Raw genomic sequence first — 5923 nt, 5'->3', positions numbered from 1 at the left:
ATTCATTTTATGTAACATTAACAGATGCTTAAACCTCAATCATTGAAATGCTGAAAGAGACTTAAAGCTTAGGCTAGATTAGACTATTCTGTATAAAGCTAGAAGTGTTAGAACAGCTTCCTGCAAATTTTGTCCATAATTTTGCCATTTTAATACTCAGGTTTCACACTTGTTTGACTATAGACAAAGCAAGAAGAAATGTAAAACTTCTTAGCAGATTAAAACTGTGTACCGGACCGAGACTCGAATTCAGGACCTTTGCCTTTTGCGAGCAAGTACTCTACCAATTGAGCTACCCAAGCATGACTCACACCCCATCCTCACAGCTTTACTTCTGCCAGCATCTCGTCTCCTACCTTCCAAACTTTGCAGAAGCTCTCCTGCGAACCCTGCAGAACTAGCACTCCTGAAAGAAAGGATATTGCGGAGACTTGGCTTAGCCACAGCCTGGGGGATGTTTCCAGAATGAAAGATACCGGCAGAAGTAAAGCTGTGAGAACAGGATATAAGTCGTGCTTGGGTAGCTCAGTTGGTAGAGCACTTGCCCGCAAAAGGCAAAGGTCCCGAGTTCGAGTCTCGGTCCGGCACAAAGTTTTAATGTACTAGGAAGTTTCATATCAGCGCACACTCCACTGCAGAGTGAAAATCTCATTCTGGAAACATCCCCCAGGCTATGGCTAAGCCATGTCTCCCCAATATGCTTTCTTTCAGGAGTGCTAGTTCTGCAGGGTTTGCATGAGAGCTTCTGTAAAGTTTGGAAGGTTGGAGATGAGATACTGGCAGAAGTAAAACTGTGAGGATGGGGTGTGAGTCATGCTTGGGTAGCTCAGTTGGTAGAGCACTTGCCTATGAAAGGCAAAAGGTCCCGAGTTTGAATCTCGGGCCGGCACACTGTTTTAATCTGCTAGGAAGTTTCATATCAGCGCACACTCCGCTGCACAGTGAAAATCTCATTCTGGAAGAAGAACTGTATTTGTCAGATGCTATGTATTTCCTTCAACACCTTTTGCAACTTTTTGTAAGGTAACCTCTACTTATGTTCATAGGGAGTGGTGATCATACAACCTAAAATTTTCTTGTAAGTTTGGAATTTAACTTCAACAATCTGTATTCTATTTTTTGGCATCATTTTGTACACTGTTTATATATATATATATATATATATATATATATATATATATATATATATATATATATATATATTAAAAACAAAGATTCCAAGACTTACCAAGCGGGAAAGCGCCGGCAGACAGGCACATGAACAAAACACACAAACACACACACAGAATTACGAGCTTTCGCAACTGGCAGTTGCTTTGTCAGGAAAGAGGGAAGGAGAGGGAAAAATGAAAGGATGTGGGTTTTAAGGGAGAGGGTAAGGAGTCATTCCAATCCCGGGAGCGGAAAGACTTCCCTTAGGGGAAAAAAAGGACAGGTGTACACTCGCACACACACACACACACACATATCCATCCGCACATACACAGACACAAGCAGACATATTTCATATATATATATATATATATATATATATATATATATATATATATATATATATATCTGCTTGTGTCTGTGTATGTGCGGATGGATATGTGTGTGTGTGTGCGAGTGTACACCTGTCCTTTTTTTCCCCTAAGGGAAGTCTTTCTGCTCCCGGGATTGGAATGACTCCTTACCCTCTCCCTTAAAACCCACATCCTTTCATTTTTCCCTCTCCTTCCCTCTTTCCTGATGAAGCAACTGCCAGTTGCGAAAGCTCGTAATTCTGTGTGTGTGTTTTGTTCATGTGCCTGTCTGCCAGCGCTTTCCCGCTTGGTAAGTCTTGGAATCTTTGTTTTTAATATATTTTTCCCATGTGGAAGTTTCTTTCTATTATATATATATATATATATATATATATATATATATATATAGAAAAAAGTCCTGTGCTGTTTACTATATTTATTTCTGGATTCATTTATGAAATAATAATAAAAATTGATAATGTAGCAGAAACTAGTAGAAATTCACTTATTAAGAAAAATTGTAAACCCTTTGGAATATTGTTATTCCTGCAGCGAGTAGGATTTCTAAGCATGTGTCTGATGTGATCAGACAAATTTTTTGTATTTTGGCTTTGTTGATGTGAACAATCAAAATACTATATGTTATACTAAAATGTGAGAAGATATATTTATGTAAAAAAAAAAATGCTGCAACAACAATCTTCAGATTTATTTACTTCAAACCATCCTTGAGGACCTCATATGACATTTTCAGCTTTAAGAATCAGACCCCTAGACACGAAGAACTGGAGCCAACTCAACATGACTAGCTAAGTAAACTGGAAAATTTATTGTAATCTTTGCTCCTCTCAAATCTTCATAAAAGACTTTGCTTGTTAAATGCTTGTACTGCACATTGTGTAATGTGGACAATAGATGGAAGTAGGAAGGAGGGAGGAGATTACAAGGAACACATAAGGCAATACTGATCCTACAGCTTATGTTAATAAATAGAAAGAAAAAAGGTTAAACCTTGTTTACATAATTTATGGATTTAGAGACAATTTTGATTGAAATGTTCTCTTTGAAATTCTGAAGGTAACACGAATGGAGAAGAGGAAGCAATAGGTTATCTACTACTTGTACAGAAACCAGACTGCAGTCATAATAGTTGGACATAAAAGGGAAGTTCTAGTTAAGATGGGTGTGACACATGATAATAGTTTATCCTCAGTGTTATTCCATTTTTATACATTGAGCAAGTAGTAAAAGAAACTGAAGAGAACTTTGGAAAGGGAATTAAAGTTCAAAGGAAAAAAATAAAAATAAAAATCTTGAGGTTTTTGATGATATTGTTGTTCTGTCATTGATAGCAAAGCACTAGGGAGATAAGTTAAATGGAATGGATGGTTTTGAAAAGAGGTTATGGCGAGTGTTATACTTATAACACAGAAAACACCATTTACTTTCATTACGTAATATTTTATTGGCACACAATAAATCAAAACACAAAGAAATAGATTTCGACAATCACGATAACAGTCATGACGAAAGTCTCACACCAACTAGTCAACAACCAAAGTAAGTAAAAACGAAGTACAAGAAAGCAAAGATATTAATATTTTCTGGCAGTTCTGCCACAGACAACCCCCCCCCCTCCGCCCCCCCCCCCCTCCAAGGAGCGCAAAGGAGGAGTGATGAGAAGTAGGGAAGGTAAACATTTAAGGCATGACGTAATCTTGAAGTCTGAGAGGTAGCCATATGGTGTGGCCAGCACGGGTGATGGCAATAGGGGTAGGAGGATTCGGGGAAAATGAAAGAGAAGGGGGGTTACTCTTATAAATAAAACATTATTGGAGTCTACATAGGCTGAAATGCCATTTTGTGAAGTACCAGCACTGTAATAGCTTAATGTCTTTCTGGTCAGGTGGCACAGAATTGTTTTGAATTTCAAATAAAAAAAGGAAAGTGTCCACAAGTTGTATTTTTATAGAGTCCACATCATAGTCACTCAAGTTCACTTGAAACACTAGTTCATTACTGCTGGCACTCGGAGGTGTGAAGTACAGAAGAGGGGGGCCTTGACTTGCAGAGAGTGTTTGATTAGCTTGTGGAGAAGGGTTAGGAACGGCCTCTGAAGTTTCTTGCAAAACAGATTCATTATTGTGTATGTCGGTGTTGTTAAGGATCCATGCTGGTTTCAATCGCTCAATGGACACCACAGGTGGTTTGTTCTTAAAGAGGATCGTATAAGTATTTTCAGAGCGTGACAGGACCCGGCATGGGCCAGTGTAGGGTGGAGCAAGGGGTGGATGCACGGCCTCTTCTCTAAGCATCACATATTTACAAGAACTGAGGTGTGGATGAATGAAAACCAGAGGGGTAGCATGTGATCGAAGTTGCGGAAAACGTAACTTGGTGATATGCTGTCGAACTTGTCGTACCAACTCGGGAAGTTGATCCTTGGGAAGTAGAGGAGAATCGTCAAGAAAATCCGCTGGAAGTGCAAGGTTTTCTCCATATACCATTTCAGCAACTGACACTTTAAGGTCTTCTTTGAAAACCGTCCTCACCCCTAAAAGGACCCAGGGGAGTGCCTCAGTCCATGAGGAAGAATGACACATAAGAGCAACCTTCAGGGTACGGTGCCATCATTCTATTAGACTGTTAGATTGTGGGTGATAGGCTGTGGTTCTGAATGTGTTGGTACCACACAGTTGACAGAGGCGATTAAACAGATTAGATTCAAATTGTCTCCCCTGGTCTGTGGTAATTGAAGTAGGGCAACCAAAACGAGAAAGCCAATGGTGGACAAAAGCGTTAGCTACAGTGTTGGCCGTAATGTCCGCAATGGGGATAGCCTCAGCCTAACGTGTGGTACGATCTATCATGGTCAGTAAGTAACACAAATTGTTAGATATCGGTAACGGATTGACAATGTCCAAGTGGACATGATGGAATCTACCTGAGGGCACAGTAAATTTGCCTAATGGGGGCTTAGTATGTTTGTGTATTTTGGCTCTCTGGCAAGGTATGCATGCTCTCGCCCACCGATTACAATCTCTTTTTACATTAGGCCAAATGTATCTCTCTATAACGATGTGCGTAGTCGCACAAATGCTCAGGTGAGCGAGATTGTGGATTGTGTTGAAAACGTTTTTCCTAAGAGCTTTAGGGACTATAGGACGAGGATGACTTGTTTCAGTGTCACAATACAAAGAGCAATCATCATTAGGGAAGGGAAGTAGAGCAATTTGTAAGGAAGTATCAGAGTCAGAGAGAAGGTGCTGTATCTCTGGGTCGGATAGCTGGAGCTCGTGTAAGCGGTGAGGATCATTAGCTGTCTTCAGGGAGGACAGGCGTGACAGGTAGTCTGCTGCAACATTGTATTACCCCTGGTATACTGAAAGCCTGAAACATATTTTAATACTAAATCCATATGGCGGAAACTTCTGGGTAGTACTTCTAATGCTGGTTTGTGGAGAGCATCGACAAGGGGCTTGTGATCTGTGTAAACTGTCACAAGTCGGGATTCAATATCTGTATGAAAGTATTTTACGGCCTCATAAATGGCGTAAAGTTCACCATCAAATGCGGACCACTTTCTTTGCATTTCGGTGAGCTTTTCTGACAAGAAATGCAGGGGTGTAGTACCTGTTGGTAGGGTCTGTTGCAAAACTGCACCAATGGCATTATCGCTAGCGCCTGTGGTTATTGTCAGGGGGGGCATCAGCGTGAGGGTGAGACAGGGTAATAGCGTTCACTAAGGCATACATAAGTGAGTCGTAGGCTAGCTGCATTGTCTGATCCCATTCTATGTGTCTGTCGCCTGTGGTATTCTTTCCCTTTAAGGCCTCAGTGAGAGGGGCTTGAAGAGATGCCGCATGTGGAATGTGGAGTGTAAAAAAATTTACCATTCTGAGGTATCTACATAACTCTTTATAGGTTTGAGGGAGGGGAAGGTCAAGTATTTGTTGTACTGTATCTGAGGTGGGACGAATGCCCTCATTATTGACCAAATGTCCCAGGAAAATAACCTTCTCCAGTTGGGATTTGTCATGATTAATCTCAACTCTGTGTTGTGCCAATCTATCAAAAACCTGTTGGAGGTGTTGTTTGTGTTCCTCTGCAGTTGTGGAGAAAATAATAATGTCATCTAGGTAGGCATAGCAAAAATTAAGGCCACGTAGAATGTTGTCAATGGCAGGTCTGAGCGACATTCTTCAATCCATAAGGCATAAAAAAATATTCATATAGTCCAAATGGGGTGATGATAGCGGTTTTGGGGATATCTTCTGGGTGCATTGGAATCTGATGGTATGCCTTTTTGCAGTCTAACACAGAGAAAAATTTGGCACCAAACATGGATTGTGAAAAGTCGTGGAGGTGTGGGACAGGGTAGTTATCAAGTATTGTTCTGGCATTCAAACACCTATAGT

The 5923-nt window shown here is 40.6% G+C and overlaps 1 non-coding gene across 1 annotated transcript; it reads left to right on the top strand.

The window, feature by feature from the left end:
* Window positions 1-513: 513 nt before the first annotated feature.
* On the top strand, window positions 514-588 carry Trnal-caa (transfer RNA leucine (anticodon CAA)). The gene has a single exon. It is a non-coding gene; the product is annotated as a tRNA-Leu (tRNA).
* The last annotated feature ends 5335 nt before the right edge of the window (window positions 589-5923 follow it).

The sequence above is a fragment of the Schistocerca gregaria genome, chromosome 8 (genome assembly GCF_023897955.1).
Source record: "Schistocerca gregaria isolate iqSchGreg1 chromosome 8, iqSchGreg1.2, whole genome shotgun sequence".
Taxonomy (NCBI): domain Eukaryota; kingdom Metazoa; phylum Arthropoda; class Insecta; order Orthoptera; family Acrididae; genus Schistocerca; species Schistocerca gregaria.
This window is presented reverse-complemented; position numbering and strand designations above follow the sequence as displayed.